Source organism: Branchiostoma floridae, chromosome 7 (genome assembly GCF_000003815.2).
Source record: "Branchiostoma floridae strain S238N-H82 chromosome 7, Bfl_VNyyK, whole genome shotgun sequence".
Lineage (NCBI taxonomy): Eukaryota > Metazoa > Chordata > Leptocardii > Amphioxiformes > Branchiostomatidae > Branchiostoma > Branchiostoma floridae.
This window is the reverse complement of record NC_049985.1, coordinates 7,138,135-7,164,601: the sequence shown is the minus strand read 5'-3', so window position 1 is coordinate 7,164,601 and position 26,467 is coordinate 7,138,135. Positions and strand designations below refer to the sequence as shown.

Sequence of the window (26,467 nt, the reverse complement as noted above, 5' to 3'; positions counted from 1 at the left end):
TTAAAGAGAACCTATCTTAAGTTTTTGGAGGTTCTAGTAACCCCCACCGCCCCCTACAGCGTGGGTGTTATTCCGAGGACTGGAGGGAGGCCTAATTGAGAAGTGATAATTGTGGAATGTGGCTTGATGCCAGGTCCCGATACGGGCCCGTCCAGTTGTCGGGGCGCCCGGCCGCCACACGGCGATCATGTTCCACCCAGCGCACCGAGCGGGTCGCCTCCCCAGGGGGTCACGTCACGGGGGAATCAGCGCGGAAAATGTTTCAATTTTCTGATGACCTCTCGTTTTGTAGGTCGCCATTTGCGCGTATATCATATCATCCTCCTTGTGAGATATGATCAGCCAGCATTGTTAGTAGTGTTAGTTGTCCGTTACATTTGCGGTCAGGTTGCTTCCTCGGACGTTGTGCCCAGGACAATCACAGAGAAAAGTCAGAATGGCTTCAATGGATAGTTGAAAGTTAACGTTACAGATACATTAGAAAAGACTTATCCTTGCATTAAAAGCTTCTAGAGCTAGTCACAAAGAATTCCAATAATTTTTTAAGCAAGCGATGTTTGATTCTGCCAGCTTCCCAACCCTAATGTGTTTTGAAAGGCTCGAGGTGTTTTCTCCATGGCACTTCCTGAAACTAGTCACCACAAGAGTGAAGCCGCGAAACGAGAACGCTAATATTTCCCCACATCAACCGGTTGAACAAACAAACATGCCTTTGAACTTTGGCTCGGTTCAAGTTCATCTCTGAAGGTGGTCCTGGTGTAGAGCCCGTGGCATCAGCAGGCGGCTGTGCGTGCTGATGGAACCGCCTCGAGTTCCACTCAAGCCCGTCCGATCACCGTGCTGATAGCACCACCGCCATGTTGTTTCTATACACGTCTCACTTTGACCTTACCCTTGTTCGTACGTGACCGTTGGAAAGCTGATACTGTTTAATTGCGTTAATTCCAAACACCGTGTCTTTCTTTTTGAGACGTAAGATATACATGTGGACTCCTACAAGCAGATCTAGTTTCACCGATGACAGGTGACGTTGGTTGTCCAATACCAAGGCTTTACCTCTGATTCTTGGACCTCAGCATTTGGGAATCTAATATATTCTTTCTAAACACAGTCCAATGAAGTTAAGATAGCAACATCTTAAGTTACTATGTTGAATCCAGTAGTCTTTAAGTTACTGACTCGCGAAGAGAATTATCCTACAAGCACTGACAGTTTAAGTAATAATTGAATACTGTCATTTTCTGTCATTTATAGATTCGTTCGTCCTTTCGAGTTTTGCACTAATAGATCATGATGGTGATCTAAAATATGGATTCTTGAACTACTCTAATGCCTAGGTTGCACATAGCCGAATTTGGCTCCCGACTCTCTCCCGACTATGGTTTAGGAGTGATTCGGGAGCTAGTCGGCTGGCGTTCGGCTGAGTCGGCTGGCGTTCGGCTGAGTCGGCTGGTGTTCGGCTGCCTCAGCCGAATGTTTTGAAATGTTCAAAACATTCGGCTCTGAATGGCGGGTCTGGAATGGGTCGGTTGGTGGTCGGCTAGTGTTCGGCATGGTCGGCTAGTGTTCGGCTGGTGTTCGGGAATAACTAAGCAGTCAAGGTTTAAGTGCTTAACCAAGTCATAAACACTGCCAAATACTCCCAGCTTGTTTCCAACCTACCAACGATTCACCCCAAAACCGTAGACAAATCTCTGCTAACTCAATCCCAAGCAAAATGACTATTACCAGGGCGTAGGCGAATCACCCCCGAACTTCACACGACCGACATCCAGCCAAAAACAAAAAGAACCATAAATACCGTATTAGAGCTATCTTTGATCCCAATTTGATCTTTTGGTGATGTTTACAAGATAGAAGAAAGGATTATTTTGATTAAAAACGAAAATGGCTACTTTTTTAAAAATCGCTGATTATGTCCATTTCAAGTCGTAAGAGTGTTAGCAATCGGTTGGGAATCAGTCTGGAGTGATTCGACAGTCTGTGGCTAGAGGCCGGGATGGTTGGTAATAGGTTAGTTAGCATTTGGGACACAGTCGGGAGTAAGTCCTAAACTGGTCGGGAGATGGTTGGGACATGTTCGGGACATATTCGGCGCTAAAAGATAGGCGTGGTCAGACTGCTCCCGAACACCAGCCGACCTGAGTCGGCTGAGGGTCGGTTGGTGTTCGGGAGTTCAATTCGGCTATGTGTAACCTAGGCATAACACACCGTGAGGTTTGACTTCTTCCCATCCTTTGGTGATGTTGAATATAATCATTGGTCCCACGGGCAAACTATTCAAAACATCGAAGAGCGATTTCAGTTGAAGTTCTTTGAAAGAACTCGGCCGCGTCCTCAAGAGAGAGAAGGGGAAATATTCCAAACAATTAAGTTTAATTTCCTGGTGAGTGGTTCAGATGTGCTGGGTCTGTTGGACCACCCTGACACCGATGCGTGTGTGTGTGTGCATGTGTAGGTAGCTAGCCTCTACCAGGCTCCACAGGTCGCTGGAAAAATAGTAGAAATTGGCCAAAAATAAGACAGAGGAGTTAGATGGCCGAGAGGTACAGTTTGCGACCTTAGGTATAGAAATTGGCCAAATGTAAGACAAAAAACGCGCCAGAGGAGTTAGATATAGTCTTCGGCCATCTTAACTGGATGCCAGACTGACTTCATGGCCTAGCTACACATGCCGATCATGCCCGCAAGGAAGCTTTACCACTGAGAGGCTCCTTTCAGTTAGTTCCCGCACTGAGAGATATTAGAGATTGAATGCCAACTTTGTTAGCGGGGTATGTGGCTTCCCGACCGAAGGGGTTATCCTCTAATTCCCCCTGACACCTGCACCGACACCTACAAAAACTCTAGATTGGGCTACCCTAATAACACCATAAGTCTGGAATCCAGGGAAGATCATCAGTGTAGTTTGTGGAGAAAACTGTGTGTAGCTTGGTCAACCCTAAACGCAATGAGTCCGGAATCCAGGCTAGTGTGTGGATGGCACCTGCCGTCTCTGCACCGTTATCTGGGGTCATCTGGACTCTCCAGCCTAACCAAAACAAACCAGCCCCCGGTACGTCAGAGCACCTTTAAACACATTAATGTTTTCTATGTGGAAGAGCTGTCAACATTGGATAGATACAGGCCTCTATTCCTGACATTTTTTACTGATTTTGTCATGACAAACTCTCGAAAACTTTATAAAACCACGTAAATTTGTACTTAAATTTTCGTAGTCTGAAAAAAAATCTAATTCATCACTTGCCGTGTGTTTAGTAAATTTGTACTTAAATTTTCGTAGTCTGAAAAAAAATCTAATTCATCACTTGCCGTGTGTTTAGTCAATGATGTTCCATGCCAAAGTTTACGCAGTCTATTCTTGAACGTAAGTTGCGATATCTAAAATAGCCCATATCGATATCATTGTCATGTAAACGGTGTGTGTAAAGTTATGTTTTTGCACAATGTACAAGGGGGGGTCTTTAAGATCACCCCCGATATAACCCCCTGGACACCGTATTCACTAATGTTCAACGCTATTTCACAAGCTAAGGAACCCATCTGGACAGCTATGAGAGAATGAGACCATCTAGATCGTCTCGCTTCACAGAAAAGGGGTCAGCGTCTACTTGAACAAACAAAACTCTTCAGATAACTGATAAGGATCGGACGTTACAAGGTCAGGTTGCTCTCCCAGAACACTGATCCCCCCGTCTCAGGCTATCCTTAATTAACAATTACCAGCATGTTCGCCTTGCGGGAGACAAGGCCGCTTGTCAGGGTGGTCCTGAAACTTGGGTGAAACGAGATCTACTAGACAGTTCTTCCTGTCGACGATCGGGGATTCAGTGTTGCGGGCCTGTCGATGGAACGTACTTCCCACCCGGCAGCGATGAGCAAGGCGCTACGATCTCGAGTCTACACACCACCCCGATGTACCGGCGGCCGAAAATGCAACACCGGACTATGAGGCGCGTTCTGTTTTTGTAGCATTGCTGCCCAAACTTGACACAATAAACGCGTGGAAAAGTGCTAAAATGATTTAAAAAAACAACAACAACAAATTAACAGCTAATGGTTTGATTGATTAGTATAATGATAAAGTCGCAAATGTATCCATGCATGACGATGCTCAAAAAACATCAGACAAGCGCCTTTCAGAATTGCTACATGTCTGTTATTCTGGTGATACTTTGAAAGTGCAAAACAATCTGTTCCGTTTTCTCTTGGCCGTGAATCTGTATACATCTGCTAGGTGTGCAAAAGCAACTCATTTGCTTTTATTTTTCTTCAAATATTTTGCTCTGTGTAGCCTTAGAATGTAAGAATAGAAGGTATGAATGTAAAAGTACCAGTTGACTTATCTGTTTTGCTATTGCAAAGACCGATGTAGCAGTTAAACATGGAGAGAGAAATAGAAACGCTTGGTCCTGAAGAAGAAAACTTCCAGCCGTTTTTGCAAACTCGGCGTTTATTTGTAAGTCAAGTTAGGTTCAGAGAGAACTATGTGAATCTTCGAGGCGTCTTAAATAGAAAACCGCAAAACTGTTAGCCGAAGGTAGTGGAAGGAAGTGGGGTGCATCCTTCTTGAATAATCCTAAGGACCCACAGGTGAAAGTACAACCGCTCCCTGGCTGTAACTTATTTTGAGAGTTTCGCATGAGAGAACTCGGTCTTTCCATCCAAGAAACTCGATCCACTATGTATAGTCGAAACAGGTGTTTCGAGGTACAGAGTCGTAAAGAAGACGTTGGCAAGTATCACTAAATCTCACTTCACTGAAGTTTTAAGAGTAGAGAAGAGTAGAGTAGACTTCTTCGGTAGGATAGGAGTTCAAGTATTAACTTATAATTACCGGGGATGTATGGTTCTATATAAATGTTAGATATCCTCCAACGTGTTTTGTCATGTCAAGACAGAAGAAAAAGCTGGCTGTTGTCACTTACAGTGTGGGACAGCACATCTTATCTTTGTCAGAAGTTAGCACGGGAATGGCGACAGACGACCGTACCGGATATGTCTCCCGGAAATGACCGGACATTCCCGAGCCGAGGATTGACCTTTGTAATGACCCCTGGGGAAGGTCGCGCTGGAACAAGGTGAGCCGCGGGTGAAAACTTTGTTGGCCCTTCTTTTGTGGGCTGATTTTCACAACAGGACCTAATGATATCCCGATGTCTTTATTGTGCTGATTTTTGTGTCGTCTGGCCCGATAGCTGATTCGATAATAGAGAACATCGGGGGGTGTACATGTGGGTCTACAGTGTGACCTTAGCGAGCACATCTCCCTCTGGCCTCGTCTCTATGATAAGATCCACAGTTGATAATACATTGTATATCATACTAATATCATTAATATGCAAAAAAATCTAACGATTTGTTACTTGAATAACAAAGCCTCTTGAAGCGCTGATTATTGCATCTTTTTCGCGCCTTCAGGAAGAGTAAACTTTTTGTCTGTTTCATGATGAAATTACTCTCATCTTACTCTCATGAAAGACATCTGTGCCCAATACAACGTGTAGACAGATCTCTCGTGACTGTCTTATCACTGTCTCGGTTCGCTTTTGGACCGTATACTGTATGTTTCTCATCGCGTCCCCTTGTGGAAAATGTTTCAAACCCCCTACGTTTCTGCCTCTCACATACTTCGATGTCCTTTTTTTAACATCTTTATTCATTAAAATAACATGGTTTACAACATAAACATCACAGCCTAACAGTATATTTAAGTATCACATATGTGACAGAATGTGACAGCAAACTTTTTCTGTCACTTCGATGTCCTTTATAAAACCAACGCTCCAAAGTTTGATCATGGCGCCATACTTACATGTTGAACTTTGACCTGCACAACACACCTGATGTCCCTTTATAGTGTGACAGATCCACGCTGACAGATTAAGGATTATGAGGTGGTTAACGTTCTAATAAGTGTGATATAATGAGATCTAGTTAATCTCCTACTTCACGCTGACACGAGTGCGGAAGCCTTTTTGTACAAAGAGGATAATCTTGTTTGCGGGCGCCAATTCTGTCTAGCGTGGCACAAAGTCAAAAACTTCTAATCTATCCCCTACAACCTTGTTAATTTGAACAAGGAGAATCATTTCTAACCGCAACGTAGATCTACGACACACTATTTCTGTTTTACATCTACTATTTTGCGTTTACCCTCTAAGCATGCAACAGGTATGCATCGGATGAAAAGCTGCTCGTCGGCCCAAACTTATGTCACTTCTTTCGGAGCAACCATTAGGGTGACCATAGCTTGTCTAGAACACGCGACAGACAGACGGATAGAAAAACAGACAGAAGCTTCTTGTCGAAAGAAGGATTTATCGTACACAAACATAGGTGGACATTGCTTGAAACTTCGCTATGGCATGACCAATATTACACTAAAATATTCTATGTATAATGTTGCATGTCACATGAAATGGAGGACAAGAGAGAATCAAAACTACCCTCATTTATTCTCTAGCTCCAGAAAAAGAAAGGAACTTCAAAGGTTTCATCGACATAAGAGAAGTAAATGTTAACGGAACATGATGGTTATTGGTGCTGACCTGGAAGGAGTTAGTCTAATGGGATTACTACAAACCCCTTCCCGCTGTGCCTAGCCCTACTTTCTAAACTACCTTATCAATTAATAATGCTGAAATATTGGACGACACGAAGATCAAGACGCATTGACGCCACATCCACCCACCTAATGTCAGGTGAGGGAGAGTGATACCGACACGGAGGCGGCGTCCTTTGATGTTGCAGGTATGAGAGGACGAAGGTGGGAAGTTGATGGCTTGTGTGTTGATTGTGGCTTTGTTGTCCACTTGCAAGTCACGCACACGGGAAAGCCGGGGGAAAGCGGCTGACTTGATTGTACCGAAGCCAATGTGGCTGGGATCACGCGATCCAGAACCTTCGCGTTTAGATTTATTGCCCTACGATGATAAAGAATTCGAGGGCCAATTAGCAAATGTGAAGTGAACGCAGGGGACCTAGGAAGACGGTTGGGGCAAGCAAACAACAGCTTTTACCGTGAAAGCGTGAACGGCCGATGCATGATAGCGAGGTATTAAGGTTGTATATTTGTTTATCGTGAAAATCTGGCACCATTCAGTCTGGGGAACAACCAATTCGCACATTGTTGTTTACCTTCCCTTTGTTTACACACGCGAACGTAAACAAATACTACACCAGAAACCACACAGCTCGCACGATGAGGCCCACAATTCCCTGGGGCAGAGTGGACAGGAAACGCGCGCGATGATTGATGGGAGTTTTTTCAGGCCCGGCTAATTGTTTGGGCGCCTGTCCCGTTCCCGCGGCCCAATCGCGCCGGATTAAAACGATCAATTTTCTACACAAACCTCCCGACTTTTGAATTCTTAGTCCGATAAGAGAAGATAAGAGTCGCCCCGAAGATAGTCTAAATTGTAAGATGGCGGTGGTTCGTCAATTAAAAGTTTTGTGTGTGTTCTCATTTAGCAGAGGGAAGGGGCACCTGCGCCAGACCGGGTTTTTGCAGAGTTTTAACCTCTAGCGGGTTAAGGTTGAGTAGTATTCATCCTTCTTGAGAAGAGTGGACATCACCAAAGTTTTGACACAGTTCCTAATTAACACCCACAGTAAAAGTTCAAAACCGCGACAAGCATAGATAAGTTTTAACACAAATCCCAAAACACAACCACAGTAAAAGTTCTTAACTGTGCTAGCGACAAGCATGCAATCAACAAATTAGCTATATAGCCTCTTTTTTGTGCCGTCTCATTTTTTTTAAAATCATGATCACTCAGCGCATAACAGAACCGTTGAGTCAGGCTGTACGCGATCAAGCAATTATCCAAAATATTTTTCAGCAAAGTTTCGTGTGCTTTTACTTCTTTTCTGTACACCAGACTCCTTGGTTCGATTGTTGAAAATTTAAAAAAGAAAAAGTAATTTACCAGGGATGGTAGCCGGCCATAGAATTTCACTATTGGGAATGCACTGCACAACCCTGAGAGCAGCTAGATCCCTTTTGACCTACTATATGATCTATATATACCACTTGCTAGCAAACCCCATGGCCTGGATCTGGGTTTACTAGTTTTCCTAGCTATACCAGTATCCTACTGTAGAAACAGAAAGAAACAATATCCTAGCTTCCGGGATTCGAACTCCCGCCGAATCCGGGCGGCCAAATCACAAACCCAGACGCTAAACCGTTACGCCAAAAGGTTGAAGGCCGCATTGTGCTTGAATCCCACTGTTACACTCCGTCTATCCTCACGCAAAGATCTGGGTCTCTCACTATCTCCTTATGTTATTGCACCCAACAAACTTCTTAATCCTCTTCGTCATCAAGAGGATTTGTAGACAAAGAGATGACAGCTTGTTCTACAAGTGTCCCCGATTCTCCTAGCTGTTCCAGCTGGCTTAATTCATCAGCACCCCCGTATCGGGGTGTTGTCGGAGTGTTCCTCGGGGGCCCCTCCCCTCTGCCCCGTATCTTAAGACTGGATCTCACCCGGCGTCAAGCGAATCATCGGGCCAGTGGTTTCGAACTCCCCTGGGGGTACACAAGAACGGTTCGAGCAGAAAATAGGGTTGACCGGTACAAAATAAACAAACACTGGTGGTCCCGGGGATATGGACGGAATGAGACTATTATAGGATCTAAAAGTGACAAACTCTCGCCAAGTGCCGTTCTTTTCTATTACTATTGATCATGAAAAAGTGCAGGACACAGAGGTGACGCACTCTAGCAAACTGGTAATATCAAAAATGTGGAAAATAAAACTGACAAAGACAAGTAGAGTAGAGTAGAGTAGAGTAGAGTAGAGTAGAGTAGAGTAGAGTAGAGTAGAGTAAATGTACACGTACTCTCTATTTTCATACAATGTTGGGTTGGGCAGTCGAGGATAGAATAAAAATGCAAATTCATGCCTGAATGTCGGAAATACAATAATGATAAAACAATAATAAGATATAGAATACAGTAATGAAATAAACGTAAAGCAAAAATGGTCTTTTCTATTTCGTACTTGCACACTAAACATCTACTAATATGAGTTTTTGTTAGAAAAATGGGTATTTCCTCACTATTGTATTATTTGCCCCCAAATGGAACTAAAAATAAGAACAAGAACACCAAGACAACAAAACCCTGCATGCACATGACTGTTATTCACGAGTGCAAAACCGCTACTTAGCCCGTATTTCCTCGCAGTTTCCCGATGACGTCACACCGCACCCGGAAGATGATTTACGTCATGACCCAGCCCCCCATATTTGGCGCCCAGCCCTCTCCCGCCCCGCCGCTGACCTATCACTAATGACGGTGCAGACGACAGGCGCCGACACTAGGCTTTGATGGCCCGCTACTCACTCAACCTTCTACAGCAACAAGATTTCTTATTTTCTAACCAGTTACCTTGTGTTCAGTTCAACTAAGAAAAGCCACAATGATCGAAGTAACGTTAGATCAATTTGGTACAAGCTTAATTTCATTTGATCAAATAATTCATTTTGTGACGTTTCTCCTGGCTTAATAAAATTGTTAAAGGCCCAAATCATTACAACACGATTTTCTCGATAAATGATAACAACGAGAAAGGTCAGACTTAAAACTCACCAAAGTAAGCATAAGCAGCAACTTGTAAAATAAATAAATAGATAAGCAGCAACTGTGTTGCTATTATCTTAGTTATCGCTGTTTTGAGTCAAATGAAGCTACTTTTATAGTCTTTGTTCATGTTATATATGTTAAACCAGAAAAGTATAATCCAGGCCCAATAGGACATTGTAAACTTTGTCTTTCTTTCTATTCTACGAATACGAACAATACTCAATACTATCAGACACATAATACCTTCGTAAATTATTCTTTTCTATGTTGACAGTACGAGAGAAATATGTTTGATTGACGCCGGACAACTATTTCACAAACGTTTAGCAAGGCTTTAAAAGTCCAAATCATGTTTAGCAAGGATGAAAATTCCAAATGATCATGACTATTAAGGCTACAAAGATACAAATCACATTTATCAAAGCCACAGAAAATCTAAGTCACGTTTAACAAGGCTACAAAATCCAAATCAAGTTCATACACAGTGGCTTTAAACTTGGCGTAAAATGCACACAAAAAACTGTTATTTTCTGTTATTTCACAAGCGAAACACTATATGTCACCTTAAGAACTTGGCAAGCTTCGCCATCAGAATTGATATAGAAAGCAAACAGTTTTCATGATTTTATAGGAGACTTCTAGACAACAAGACTGGAAGTTTCGTGCCAAACGACAATGACTGAAGTAACAGCCTCCCCACCTCATGGGAGTTACGACTCAAATTCGCGTGTAAGAGACAAAGACACCGGCAAGACTCGGTTTATACCCCGCTGGAAGTAGAGATTATCTTCCATTGTTCATACTTAGCGCCAAGGGAAAGTAGTATTCTAAGCGGCATGAACAAAAAAAGTTTCTTTCCGTAGACACTGGGGGTGTAGCAGGTAATAGTTAGGTGGCGTGATTTGTCTGTGTGAAGCAGGTGTATAGACGGGGATGCTCTCTGAGTTGATTGAGCGTAAAATTCGATGACGAAATGGCAGCCACACCACCCGCTGGTGACCGCCCGCTGGTTCCAACACTGCCTTAATGTACACAATAATTTACCGGGCTTATGGGTCCGTAAAATTAGCAAATTAGCTTATCCTATTGTGCAAAGCACCAAAATATCTCTACTACTCGCCCTGTTTCGGTTGTTTCTACGCGTGTCTCTTTATAAAAACAACACAATTTGTGCATATCGCAACTTCCTCTGGAGTTATCGAGGCAATGTAGAGGTTATTGGTTAGTTGTTTTGAGTGATTTGTAAAGAATTTTGTGTAAATATAAAGGGAAATCGCATAATCTCTGTGTGGTCTATACGCCGCAATCTCATCCTAGCAGACAAGTCTTAACGGTTGCGAGCAAGTGTGGTTGAGAAAAACTAAGTAATCCGCCAACATCCCTTTGCTTAAACGATACATCTACGCCATCCGTTGACCTTAAACGGTTCAGGCTATGAGTAATGTATCCCTCTTGAAGGACAACAGGAAGCGAGGGAGTTTATTTTCTGCCGAAATGAGCGAATTGCGTGCTGAGGTAAAAAGGACCGGGTAGCCAAGATGGCGGCAGGCGCGCGTCAACAGGTGTCTGCGGCAGGGGTGCATTCCTTTGAAGTCTTTGTGGCCCGCACGAAGGTGGGGCGGATGAGTCAGGGGCCTTCACTCGAGAGTAAGTGGACTGACTCAAGGTAGGTGAAGGTTGGGAAAGGTAGCCCCGTAGCACTTTTTTTAGGTCGTAAAGGCAGTGGGTGATCATCCACTGTGCCCAGGGCTAATTTCCAAGCAGATGCTATGGTAGCATAAGATAGTATCAAAAGCTGTCAGAGGAGTTAAGTCGGCCTATGAGTGCATAAGCGACCGGTACCCGTCTGACTCCATTTGGCCGACTGTAGTCATTCGCCAGCTTTGATTCTATCTCATGGCACTGTAGGATTTGCTTGGAGATTAGTCTACTGTATGTTGTTGGATTCATGGGGAATCGCGCCCTGAACCCATTTCTAGCTCACTTCACAGCAGCTTCTACCTCCCCAACCGAAGTCAGGTGTACCCACTCTTACACCTGGGTGAAGTGAGGAAAGTCGTGTAAAGTAGTAGTAGTACCTTTCCCAAAACGCAATGTCTAACTCTGTGAATCGCACCTGCGTCCTCTCGACCGGCAATGACTCAATGACGTTTTCCTTTCGCTTAAAATTATTTATTGACGCCTAGCACATTTTAATGGGATGTTGCAGGATAAGGGAGTTGTCATCAGCTAAATTGTGGGTTGGAAGGGTGACTCAATGCCGTTCCTTTTTTTTTTGACGTCAAAGCATTGTTTAAGCCGCCTACATAGATTTTTTAGTATCTTACCCTTGATGCAATCAAACCTGTAGATAGAATATCAGCCGCAAAAACTATAGAAGATATAGGAAATGAGGAAATACTGCATGTTTCGAGATATCAACGGATAAGTAACGGAATAAATTATAGCTAGTAGTTTACATGTCCTTACTAAAAGTTCATAACCACTAACCTTGACTCTGATCTTCCCTTCAATTGAACTTTCGGGCATTGACCGGTCAGTGTTATTTTGTTACGTAATTAGCGACATCGACATATTACAAAATTTATGATTGCCGATTCTGAGATACGTGTATCTTACTCAGAAGTCTTCATGATGAACATTGACGACTAGTATGCACAGAATAACGACAGGCAGTTTTGAAGGTTTGTTCCAAGATTATGTTTGAGTGTATTTCCATGTAATCCCTAGTGTCAGTGTTCGTTGATCAACGAAAATAAACAAAACGTTACAAGAGCGATTAGCGTACGTTGTATTTATTGACTTAGTCTAGGCATTGCACAGTGTTGAAATGAATATTGGAAGTGTGCTATACGTGCGTGTATCTAAAAACAGCTGGTGAAATGGAATTATTTGTAATTCTTGAAGCACTTCATAAAACATCGATGAATCATGAATATCATATGACATGACTATATAATAGTATCTTTCTTTACACTCACATTGCTTTTATGACTTTTATAGTACGCAAAGAAGGAACCGCTTGAGCTAACCAGTTTAGCTCAAACGAACTAAAGGAACAGTAGAGCTACTCTTCCACTGGTAATGACAGAGACGACAGACGCCATTTACAGTGTTTACAAATTCTTCGTAACGGGGAAAATTCCCTGGCTCTTTTCGACAATCGCAAAAATTAAACAGTGCACCACGCCCCGTCTTAAGGACTGCAACCCTTTCCAGTAGCCTGTATGTCGAGTGAGCGATTCGAACTCACGACTTCTTGGTCGATAGGCATGGTTGCTAACCACTGGATTATGTACGCCCGCATATATGTTTTATCGATAATGATTTAACACAATATACAAAGTTTAGTTTGAGGATGAAGATCAGGAAAACATAGTCATAGTTTTTGATTTTTCGTCTCATTGTCTTCTATCTCTTTACCCGTCTTAACCAATTTACTACTGAAATCCAAGCCAGCATGGCCGACAACCTTCTTCTTTGGGAAACTGGTAGAAAAACAAAACCTGTCGTCGCAAATGTGTCGTCAGTTTTTAAAGTGTTATCTCTTCTGGTGTCTGTTTTCCTACTGTTTTCCGGTGGAGAGATAACCGTTGATGATTAACGTCGTGGTATTTTACTCAGCGACAGACACCATCATTCGATAATCGTGTGAAAGAAATTAAGAAAACGGATTAAGAAGGATTTGTAATAGATGGATGAGAGTGTTGAAAAGTGTTGTCTTAAGCTGGAGGATAGTGACCAAGATGGACGACGCAAAGTACCTTGAGACTAATGACTCATCACTAGGAAATCCGCTAAGAATGTTCCTTCATTTATCATATCTAGACTACGAGTAAACATGCCAGCGCGGTGGAGACCATTTTCCACAAACTGTTGTGTATTTGTCAACAGACGGCAAATGGTCGTAAAAGGAAGGAAGTGTTGTCGGAAGGACGTCGGGAAATCGTCGTCATTGTGACCTTCCTGTTACATAGGCAGTCGCCTAGTCATATCAGTGATAACCTGAAGAAAATCTTTTCCGGCCTTACAACTTCCGAGTCGGTGCTGTGATGTGGTGTTCTTATGGAGTCACTAGAAATTATCGCGATGCGAATAGAACTGCATGAAGAATATCTTTGAAATAGTAAAATGACTTTACCAGGAAGAAGAAAACATTAAATCCTTACTAACATTGTGTTTAAACTACCAATAAGGTAATGCAATGGAATAAATCAAATCTTATGAAAATATTATGACACATTATTAAAAGGAGAAGGTCGAAATATTCTGCACTCCCCTTTTCAAAATTTTGACATATTTGTTCACACAACTCAAATATTTGATAAACATTATTTCATTCCCAACACACCAACATCAAGCAATACGAGCGACCGTGACTATCTGTGACACTGGTACTGGAGCGTACTGGCTCTAGTTTTACAAGTGATGTGAGATGGTTTGGAGGTAACGCCATAAAAAGCCTGACCTACAAAACCTGGAGACAGGACAGTAATCATAAAATGTATGTTTAGAACAGTTACAACCGAGTTAATCCCTGAGTCCAGTCCGACTTATTTTCAGCTCCATTTTTGTGCGCGTGCACGTCTGTGTGTGTGCCTGTATGTTCGCGCCGTGTGTCTGTCTGTCTGCCTGTGTGTGCGCGCGTGTCGGTGTATCCGGGTACTTATATATGTGTCCAGCATACCTCTTGATTGACTGAGATGCTATTTTGTATGTGTATATATCTTTGAAAGACAAAGGCAAGCACCGATTTTGAGGCCCCTGGCGTCTTTCCTTGGTACTGAAGCAGTACATTATTTGAACCACAAGATTTTTGCATCTTTTGTACTGAATACTGTACAGTATGCCATGGTTTTGATTCTTAAGCGTCAGAAAGCTTTGCGCGTGAGAAAGAAGTGGTGTATGTGCAATTGGGTCATCTTGGAGCTTGCTTCATGGCTGTGAGCACTGTTACATATTTCTGTGACGCATTTCCGACAGTTCTACGAAACTTTTTGGTGGGGCTATTGCCGATATCTTCCTCCATACAACTGCCGATGACTCGAACTCGTTCCCACGGATATGAAGCCGTCAGACCTCGTTCCCTCGAGGCGCCCACCGTCCTATCGGCTCTGTCCTCAATTACCGTTTATCCAAACACAGCCCTCAGACATATAAAACGGTCGTATCTTTCCGCTGCAACGATCAGCCGGTTTAGAGTGTCACTCACACGGAAGTCTTCGTTTCGAGCTCCTTCGAGAAACAGGTCAGCAGGAAAACGTCTTAATTGGAGGAAAAGATAAGAAAAGTTTCCCGTTGTCAAAACAGCCTGGGAAAAGACGAGTGGACATTGTTCTCAGACGGTATGATGGTGTGCGGTAAACCGTTTTTGTGGAATATTATGAGAGGGTAATTGGACGGAAGAAATGTATTGATAGAAACATTTGGAGTAATTTGTAAGCCGCGCCCAAAACTGCCATGGCGACCGAGGCCTTCCTTTGTCACTGCATATCGTAAAATATTGATGGAGAAACGCACAGGAAACGCGTCAAGCTTTGTGAACATGTTAAGCTATGATTTCTCAGAAAGCGTTGGTCTTGAACGTAACGCGTGTGATGTTGACGTTCCGCCGGTGTTTTTTCTCTGTGTATGTGTGTACACATGTGTACACAGAAAGTGACCTGTCATCATGTGACCTAGGTCAGCTGTGTCCATCATCACCACCTCCGCACACACAACCACCTGTCGCGGGGTCATTCTGCCGTACTTCCCGCCAACGTGCGACTGAAACAATACGTTTGTCATACTGACAGTACGTTTGTCGCAAGCTCAGCTAGAAATTGCTGTGAACTAGCCACCACCAGCCCTTCCTACGGGGGTACGGGGATCCTACGATTCCTAGAATTCGGTCGGCAAAAGAGTCGGGAAATTGGCCAAGGGAGTCAGTCCACGGCTAGGTTCATGTTCCTCTGGTAGCAAAACTTCCCTGACAGATTCTTCTCCTTATAGTGGCTAGCGCAGTCAGTCTGGTAGTAGAGACTAGCTGAAGGTACTTTGAGAAAGAAGGCGACAGTGCATCAGCCATGGAGAGAGAGAAGCAATGCCCAAACCACCGGACAAGTTTTCAATTACCCGAATTCCTTCCGCGCGCCAATCGTACCGAACAACTGAGACAGGTCATGGGTTCTATTCCCGCGGCTGTAGGTCACGAGTTTTATTCCCATGACTGTGTCCTGCTGCAGGAATGACCTTATGGGTATATGGACTGGTTTCGGGGCGCTTTGTTCCGATATTTGATAAGGCTTGCTCAATTAATACTCTTCGGTAGATACACAATTGTGACTAGATACTATGTACAGACTAGCTGACAGAAGATGTCTGAAAATCGACAAGAGCATTCATGATGAGATCTATCCCTATATAATCAGCTATGACACCAATGACCAATGCAACAGCAGTGACGCACAACCTGTCATGCGGAGGAAGCTACCTGCATGTTACGTCCAATCTTTTAACCTCAATACAGTCACACACAACATGTACAGGCAGTTGGATACGTGTTTAACTTTATAATTGGCCAGACTTGTTTGATCTTGTTTAGGTCCGACAGGTTCAGGTCCAGGTCTAGACCTATACTTAAAACGCTGTACCTGTACCTCACGGTACCTGTACCTGTACATGTATCTGTACCTGTACCTGTATCTGTACCTATACCTGTATTGGTATCTGTACCTGTACCTGTACCTGTATCTGTACCTATACCTGTATTTGTACCCGTACCTGTATCTGTATCTGAAAACGAATCGGGCATCCATCATACAAAAACGACAAAAACAACAAGGCCCCTTACCCTGTCACTATAAAAACCTGATGACTAAGTCCCAAGGCTATCAAGAGGCCACCATAGTTTATTTTCGTGTTTCAGCGGAATACAAACTTCACAGTCAATTAGCCGACATCTCACTCGCCGAGGGTCTGAAGTCCCTCTGAAGGTTTCCTCAGAGCTCAGTGCCGACACGGGAAACCGCATGGTTTAGCCGCTGAACCTGCATGTCAACTTTAAACACAAAAACAACTGCCTAACAAATGTGCTTATCACCTTCACCTTGGGTTACGTTTTGGTAACGACTAACGTGCGTGTAAGTTGTACGTATGTATGTAATATATGTATGCATATGTGTACGTAGCTTAGCAGAATAACTGAAAAGGTTATGAATGGATTTCTGAATAACAAAATCCAGACACTTTTCATAGCACATCATTTGGTATTTCTAGCAATATAGACAGCGCTAAATAAAAACTATTTTTTCTGTTGCGCCAATATAATAAATACGAATACTAGCTGAATGTAAACGAAAAAAATCACTCCTGTAATATCGTTACACAATGCCATAGGGTTGAGACAGCTTATGGTATAAAAAATCACTTCTAACATAACTTCACTGTTCTGCTATACCACATAAACGGTTCTTTTGTTGTTGTTTTTGTCGCGAGACGAAAAATTGTTGTTTTACTTTCACATAGCTTGGCCTATCGTATGATTCAATGTATAATATAATGTGCGCAACGTACGATACAGTTTCAAAGTGGGACCGAAATTTAAGAGTCAGCCTCACAAACAATTTTTCTATCAACGGACCCAGCTTAGTGAGTAGACGGGACAAAAACAGGATACGGACTCGTCGAAAAACGCGCGGCTTAAAAAGGGATTACCAAAAAATTGTTTGAAGTTCTAGACGGAATTTGATGTGTCATGGTCATTTTCATATAAACAGTAATTGAGAATTAAGTATTTCCAACTAGAAAAATTACATTCCGTGGCAATTACATGAAATATGAGGCTTACAGTACTGTCCCAGAACAAAGAACACGTTTGTAAAGCTCAAAACACCTTTTGTAACGTATTTGAAGATCCAAATGTAACTTGTTACCCTCATTTTGCTCAAAACGTATGACTTTGGCCTTCAAGCACAGTTTTCAAGTCTTGTAAGGTTGGAGATATGTGATATTTGTTGAAGAATTGAATCGTAATTTGTGTTATTGTTATCCGTTGCTTGTTTTCAATAAAATTTTTCTTTTTCAAATTTCTTAGAGGTACATGTATGACACAAACCACTTACAGGTACAGATCAGCGCTGGCGACCTGGTAAGAAAAATACACTATAAAGCTTGCGATCTCCAATATAATGTCTTTCGAATAACATGAAAGAAAAGTGTTGTTAATAAACACGTTATGGAGTAGTCGTGTGTGTATTTTTACCAGAAGGGTCTGTGTACAAAACACGAGGAAATGGGGGATGAGGTTCTCGGTGACGAACGCCGCCTCAGTCATCACCTAATGGGCCTAATTGAACCTCCAGACATTCGGAGGATGCCTCGTGGATGGCGGGGCGAATTTTTCTGGTCGAGATCTGAGGAAACAGTCGTTCCCGCGTTTGTAGGGACCTTTCCGTTGTCTAATTGGCGGAGGAGAGGACGTGTTTTTCATGTGGAGGTTCCCGTGGGGATGGCAAGGGCAGGGCTTGGGGACGGCCCCGACCGCGGTTTACTAATAAACAATTACTACTGCAGAAAAAACACCTCTATACGTGACTATGGTCACATAGGTACTAGCGATGTGTACGTTGTTTTCTTAGTTAGCATCACATACATTTGATTTGCAGACTACTTTTACCTGTGACAACTCTCATAATGCAAATATAGGTAGATACATAGAATATTGATTTGTTATTAGACAAAATTCTGAAAACAAGTTTTACAACTCCGATACTCATTTCACAAGTTTTTCTCACATGAATCCAAATTAGCTAAACTCTTTGAAAGTAAAAAAGACAGCAGCATGCTACAATACAGTGCGTTTGGGGGCTTTGTTTCATATTGCGATATACCACTCGGCGCGTTAATGTTTGGGTAAGTGCGCACAATCAACGAAGTCCAGTTAATTCGTACTTTGTACTTTGTGGGCTTTGGAAGCAATAGCTGCATTTCGCATCCCAAGCTTTGGGTGTGCTGCAAAACTCAAGGTTCAAATGTGTGACCAGGACTTTACCTGCTCGGACCGGGACCGTTGGTCACTGATAGAACAAACCCGGAACACTAGGGTGGCATACGGACAATAGTGGCCCACCAAATGCCTTGCATCCTTCATACTAGCATCATTGTACACAGCTAACAAGATGCAAAGAAAATGCAGTCGGCAAAACTTGCCAGCAATTTTTCAGCTTGACACACTGAGTGAGGGCATCTTTTTGGATAGTTTCGAAAGTGCCGACCAAATTTCAGCTGTTTTGTTACAGAAAAAGATATCTCAGATCATGTCGGTGGTTCATTTTGTTACAGCCTGCTTTAAAATCGAATAACATTAAAAAAATCACCCGACGTCCTAGTACTGTAATTCTTGATTTGTTTTTTTAATTGTCATTGCATTTCAAATAAACATAAATAAACTCATACATGGAAACAGAAATGATTACATAAATGAAAATAGAAATAGAAGACAATAACTGAAACAAACTTAAACAGAAACAAACATAAACCTCTTGATTTGTTAACGGTAACTTGATTTTAGCGGTCAACCGCTAAAATTTCATTATCGCAAGTGCTAGTATTCGACAAATGTGACCGCACCGTATGAAGAGAGCGAGCGTTTCAAGCCCTGCAGACCGAACGTACACCGGACCTGCCCGCCTGTATACCAGACGACAGGACGGTTCGACAGGTTGTGGCGGACCTGTCATCGGCTAATGGGGGTAGGAGACAGCGGTACTGATGTTAGCTTCTCACTGGCGGGCTTAACTCTGACAGCACCCGGGCACAAACCTGCTTAAGCCCCCTATCCACTAGACGCTGCGCTCTCACTGTGACCTAAAACGATTTCATTCTGGGTATATCATACAAAATGTAAAAGTATGACTGAAAAGGCAACAAAACATAAAAAGCGTAAAAAGATTACTTTTTTTATACGATTCGTTTCGTAATTTGTCAAATTTTAGGTCGCGGAGTGGAAAGGGAGTAGAAGGCACGGTGTCGCTGCACAACATATATACTAAAAGGGACAAAAGGGCACTCTAAAGTAACACTTAACTGTTTTACCACATACTGTAACAGCGCTACAAAAGTGCTATTGGAGAATACAATCTATAGTTATTGCTTCAATATCAACTCCAAACGGCTCGACATACTAACGGATGCGATTTTGCTGAACTTCAACATCGCAGTGGTGAACATAGTGTCATTTTGAAGATAAGACGCCACCAGAATCTAAGGGTACTCGACACATGAAACAAAAGTACCTGCCGTATTAAGTTGAATGATCTAAGATGCTATCGAGTCTTCAAAGAATTCCTAAGAAACCGCCTATAATTGCTCCTTCCCATGTTCTTTGACATGCTATACTGATCCAACAATGTCTGGAATAAGACGGGAGAAAAAAATTGAAAGCAGCTTGTCCCCGGGCGCCGAAGACTTTGTTTCTGTGAGATCTCGTATTTCACCATAATCAGTAGGTTTTAAGGTGAACAAAAGGATGAAGAGGTCTTTGACCGCAGGAAAAGTAATAATTTTCAATTGTAAGTAGTGTTTTTATGCGTAAATATTGCATTGTAAAGGTAGAATAAGAGACTTTTTTTTAAATGCATCACCATATCAAAGACGTATCTAAAAATGATGTCGAAAAATTATACAACAATACAAGTTTAAGGTCATCTGTGACGGTGTTGTAGAAGTTCATACTATACACTATTTCCTCACACAAAGTAGAACTTACTAACAAGCTTGCGATCAGTCTTTTATTCTTCTCTTCAAATGACACGAATTACGTCGTTGTTATCAAACCCATGAAATACAAAATAATTGTTTATCTGTACCTCATCCTGTAACGTTCTGATATTACAGACCTTGTTGTTTATCAGTTCTGTTTCACAGTCACAAGACAATATTCCATGCGTTTGTGTCATAGTTAATGAAGGATATTTTGAAAGATTTCGTTTCAACAGTCGAAAACATTATCCACGTATATTGACACAAAGATGTTGCAAGTTATTATTTCTAGCCGTTCAAATCATTTCAGAAGAGCCGCGCGGCACAGACACAGAAAATGGATGTTTGGTTGTTTACTTGGAGGAAGTTCAGAACAGGTTAATCCGTCACAGCAGTGTGTATCCAGTCGGTAGTCACCATTTAACACAAAAATCACTAAATAACTTAAAACTTGAAATATGTGGCTGCATTTTGTCTTTGCTGATAAATGAGGCAGCGATCAAACACTGACTTTCGAAAGGTCTTTCATAACCATGGGCGCATAAAACTGGATAAAAGTACACCGTACTCACATATGCATCATCACAGTGCCAGAATTATACACATTCACCTATGTATTTAGATTGCCTCTCAAAGAATGAGAGGGATGGAGACAGTCCTGATTTGGGTCATCTGCTTCTAAAATATAATCAAATTTAACTACAAGACCAATTCCATATAGCATAAAGTCTGAATTATTGTTGCAACATGTTGGAACATGTATATGGTTACATTTTTATGTTCAGCAATTTAGCAAAATCGTTATAATTTATTAGTGCGTTCTACACATGATGAAAGAACCTGTACGCTACAGCTTTTCACAAACGTTTGTGAAAAGCAGATCTATTATTTCAGACAAATTGTTCCTACACACGTCAAATCGCACTTGAAACCATAAAAAGAGCTCTAAGAATATTTTTCGATGAATCACATAAATCCGATTTTTGTTTAGGATGATTGTGGTATTTTGAGGAGGAAATTAACCCTTGCTTTAGGCTATAAACATGCTCTATAAGCTTAAATGTTCTTATCAAAAGTAGTTTTTGGATCACTTTTGCGAAACAATCCATCCGATGGACCCGTGTACTGAAACTAAGCGCAATTAAGACAGGACTTTGTACAACAACTAGTGTCTGCTCAACCTCCATACGTGTATGACAATGCTCATATGCATCCCTCATAGATGGCAAGTGCTATTCATGTACACCGGTGATAGAATCATTGCGCTAAAATGACAGGCAAGACACAAATACAAAACTACGTCGGTCTAAACAACGGTTTTCAATCACTTTGTAACGATGATACGTAAAACGAACCGAATCACAAAACCGAACAAAAAAGGCTAGCATATTAGAGATGACATAACCAATTTCAGCTCCTAACATTTTGGTGAAAGTGGGACGTAATCTTCAGACAAATCTTCACTGAAATCGCATAGTAGAACGGGTTCAGTTTTTAGAAAACGCTCATAACACCTTCAAGTGTATGAATTATTTAACTTGTTTTGTTACTAAAATGTGTTGTTCCTACCTCAAAGACGAAAAGCTAGCACTGGAAAAAGATGAAACCACAGTACATACGTTGAAACCAGGACCATTAATATTCAACGGAGTTTTATGCACTGAATACTAGTATTAAAGTAGCCTAAATAAACATTATGTTAACTGTTTATTCATGTTTCTGTCATCATTTAAGAATTGAGACCACAGGTTTAGTAACTTATGGACCTGGACTTGAACTATTTGTCAAATACGCTCGTAGTTCAAGTCCAGGTCCAGAAGTTAGCTAAACCTTCGTACGGTACCGTACCTGATATTGCATCTAGTACACATCCCTAACATCACGTTAGGGCTGGGTATCGGTACAGCGTACCGGTACAAAACCGGTTTTTCTTATTGGACCGGTCCAGAAAAACCGGACCTAAAAAAATTGGGTGAACCGGATGTTGGACCGATTAGAAAATTAACAGATTATTTGATCAGGCATTCACACGTTTTGGCTCTTGTAGGTGGAAGAAAATAACAAGAGAGAAGTAGAGTAGAGTTTATAGTAATTTCTACCAAGTTTTACAGCCAATCGTACAGGTGCAGTTAGTGTTGTAGGATTTTAAAACGTCAGTGTAAGTCTAATACTCCACCAAACAGATTTCTTTGAAGTGAAATGGACCATTGGTATGAGTCATACTGAATCAGGTCCAGGTTCAGGTCCGGACCTGGACCTGATCATCTGGACCTGAACCGGACCTGGACCTGAACTTTCTGTACCGGTACCCATCCCTACATCACGTCATTCCAAAGCTGCTGACAACAAATTCTTTTACCGCCAAAGGAAATGCAACCATATATTTTCAATGACTAACAATATTGTAATGAATCATCCTATAAACTGGGCAATATCCCGTGACATGACCAAGCCTTCTGAAAAGTGTGTGTTGTGAGTCATGAAATCATCTTGTGTACAAAACAGCCTGGCGACCTTGTGTTTCCGTAGCAGTGTGGCAGAAATATTGACCATTTTCGACAGTTCAATGCGCCGACAACATAAATCCTTTTACAAGCATTGTTCTCATAACGACAGGAAGGGGCATGAAATATTACGGCGTGTCCTTTTCGCCAAGGTTTCCTCAAAGCTGTCACAGTTCTTGGTTTCACGAATTGCGGGGTAGTGGTCTCTGGTCGACGTGCACGCGACCTCTAGCGGTTAAACACTGGAACGACAACCTACTCACTACGTCTATTTGCCATTGATAAGAAGCTAAGAAAAAGGCACAAGCACAATTTTGCTTTGATATCGAAAAAGACACCGAAACCCACGATAAGCCAAAAGTGATTGTAACATAGATATTTTTCATTTACCTTAGAATATATTGCTTAGTGATATTTTTGTTGTATTCCTATTATGTAGTTTGTAGTTAATCGCTCGAAAGCCGTTGTACTTTTTCTTTTGTCAGTAAAGCTTTCTATATGTTAAAGGGAGAAATCATCAGTATATGTGGTAGACATGTATCAATGTTTCTACATGTAAATCTAAAAAAGTACTGAAGCACACATGCACACACATACATACACACACGAAGCTAAAACTTTATGGGGTTGATAATGACAAAATACAGACGAAAGATTTAGATAACCTATCTAACATTGTTTACGATACACAAAACCACTGAAAGTCATGTACCGTGCTGCCACAGATGAATACTCCTAACATCTCTAGTTCAACAGAGATTGAAGATTCGTTGTGGCACTTGCAGTGCACAAAGTGACAAGTAGGGAGGCAAGTTTCCTAGCTGTTTCAGTAGCAGGATGATACTTTTACAAGGAGGGGTTGCAAGCCACCTCCTTGAACAAGGAATCCCCATTTTACCGTTATACCCAAAGATGGGTGCAGTCCCTATCACCACCGTTCTCAGGATTTGAACCGGTGTCTCCCAGTTACCAACAAAATTGTGGTGAACTCAACCAAAAATATCCATTTCCAACAACTTACGCACATGCAAAACCACATCGTCTAAAGTCACGTAAAACCCAAAGAGATAACGTATATTATGGGGTGAGTCTGACACATTAAAAGTATTTTGTCGCAATGATGTAAACACGACTGGTACTTCTGATTGCATTGATAACTAGGATATCCATAATCGCCGTTACATGTTTAGGTTTTTGTCGTAAGGATTATTTCAGACAGGAAAACTATCTAAGAGATAAAACAAAAATAAGACAAATTCAACTGTTCACACGTGTATAACAAAAGGAATATGCAAACAACTGTCCATGTTTCCGAACCACCAAAATATCGAAGATAGACATTGATTCTAGATCTGATCAAGTTTGGACGATACATATACATACCATTTCTTACCCAACAATGCCTTGATAAAATGCACAAAATGACTAACGAATCTATAATATCTCATACACCAGACCTACATCTAACATATCGTATGTTGTGTAGGTAACATTATGTTCCTCGTATATTTCAGAGGATACCTTTGATACCACAAGGAAATCTGCTTGTTTGGACGGAAAAGAAATTTACCCCGGCCGTCGCAAAAAAAGTTGAACTCGATGAAACAAAGTTGATGAAAAGATATATTTTTAAGCTTAAAATGGCACATTTAACAACGAAAATTGTTACCATCGGTTCCCAAACAATGAGTGGAAGGAAACATTCAAAGCTGTAGACAGCTAGCCGTGATCCATAATGATATAGATATTGTCCCAATCTATGTATAGTGCACATATAACGCTACTTCACCTTTATTCACGGGTTAACCTATATCCGTTGTTTTTACAAACACGTTTTTAGGGATATAAAGTCAACGGATTGTAGGAACAAATTGCAATACACAATGTGTATTTTCGAAATATTTAAAATCATCGTCGTTGACTAGATATCCTTGAATACCCTGTTCTTGAAAACAACGGATATAGGTTACTAAACGGATAAAGGTGATCTAGCGTTATAACTTCCCAAGTGGCATGATAAAGACAGTGATACATGTAAGTAACGTTATATAAGAACGCAAGTGATGTTTTACTGGTTTTCGGAAGCAGCAGTCGGCCTGTCAGGTGTTCCCTTTTCCTCGCGCTCCACAAGGGAGCTACAAGGGAGCGAGCCGTCGCTGGGACTGCCATTAAATCAGCTGTCACGTCTAGTTTCACACACTCGACACTCAGAATGTCCAGAGCCTGACCCAAGCTATTAATTCTATTATCTCTGAAAGTTGGGAGGAAGAAGTTTATTCGGCTGTCACCGTGTGAAGTATATACGTAGTAGATATCCACAACTCAGCCAGACTTGAAGTAGCTACGTCACACATCGTGTTTACGGCAAAACAAGCTTACGATAACGTCTTTATAAGCTGGAATTTCAGTAACCGCTGTAGTATAGACATGGCGGTTGTTAACTTTGGCTTGAGACCTCTCTTTAAAGGGTCAACAAAACTATTAAAATCGCATAGTGCACGGACCAGGGGTGCACTAACGCGAGGTGCGAGTGAAGGTAGTGTCACATTCCCGCACTGATTCGGGGGTTCTGTTTTCCGTCACCTGTCGCTGCCCAGTATTCTTGAGTGCGTTCCCACGGAGAAGGAACTTTATTTTGACTCCGAGTTTTTGCCGAACAATCACTTCTTTTTCAACCTCGAGATGTTTACTTCTTCTTTCTTATCTTAAAACGATTCTTTAAGACTACGTTGTAACTTTTTTGGGCCATGAAAGTCAACCTCTTCGCAATTGAATCAGAAAAACGCCATTGCACTTCAGAAAACGCTTATCCGAACCAGCATAACTGAAGTACTGGAATTCAGATCAAAAGGGGGCACCACAACTTGGCTTTTTGCTTAATTGCGTTTTCCTGCCCGCTTAAAATATACCTTTTGGGTGTCAATCAAACTAAGTGACTGACGGATGCGAACACACACTTTTTTCTGCGCCTGTACCAGCGACATAGTAAAGTACATGTAGCGAACTGGCTTTTCACTTTTAAAGTGGGTACAATTCTAACCTTTTGAACGAATCATCAAGTCAGTACATCTGGTCTATATGTTTGTCAAACGGTTCCCTTTTCCTGACTATAACCCACAGAACAAGGCTCTCTCTAGCCGGAGCTTCGGGTGTAGCGTTAAGTGCTTCTCAAACGGTGCCTTGGGAATTTCCCCGCCAAGACTGGCTGGCACCACGACGCATCCTGAACCTAATGGCCCCTCGATAAACTCTTAGCCGTCTGAGCGGGAACAACTTATTGCCTGATTGGTGGGGGAGGTTAAATACGTCAGCTGACTTACCGGTAGGTTCTTGTGAGGATAGTCCGACTGAAAGGGTGGCTGACCGGGTGCGGGAGCACTTGGACCGCGCAGCGGCGAGCGAGTTCATCCCGGGAGAAGTCGGGACCCTCCCGCGCGGGTGTCGTGAAGAAAAACTTCTGCAGGGTTCAGCAGCGGGGTGTGGACTTTTTCTCCGCACGGCGACAAAAGGCAATGATATAAAACTGGATCCAGTCCACTTTGAGGTGACATTGGCCAGGGCGTGCGTGGTTTACTTCCAGACACACTCTCGGCAGGAGCCGCCGGCCATGCACGACACGCACCACTGG

The 26,467-nt window shown here is 42.1% G+C and overlaps 1 long non-coding RNA gene across 1 annotated transcript in view; it reads right to left on the bottom strand.

Moving 5' to 3' along the window:
- Positions 1-6,585: 6,585 nt before the first annotated feature.
- Positions 6,586-26,467, bottom strand: part of LOC118419059 — a 32,985-nt gene continuing 13,103 nt past the window's right edge. The window contains exons 2-3 of the long non-coding RNA XR_004831586.1: positions 26,160-26,463; positions 6,586-6,926 (exon numbers count right to left, since the gene is read on the bottom strand). This is a non-coding gene — a long non-coding RNA (uncharacterized LOC118419059). The remainder of the gene's footprint in view (positions 6,927-26,159; positions 26,464-26,467) is intronic.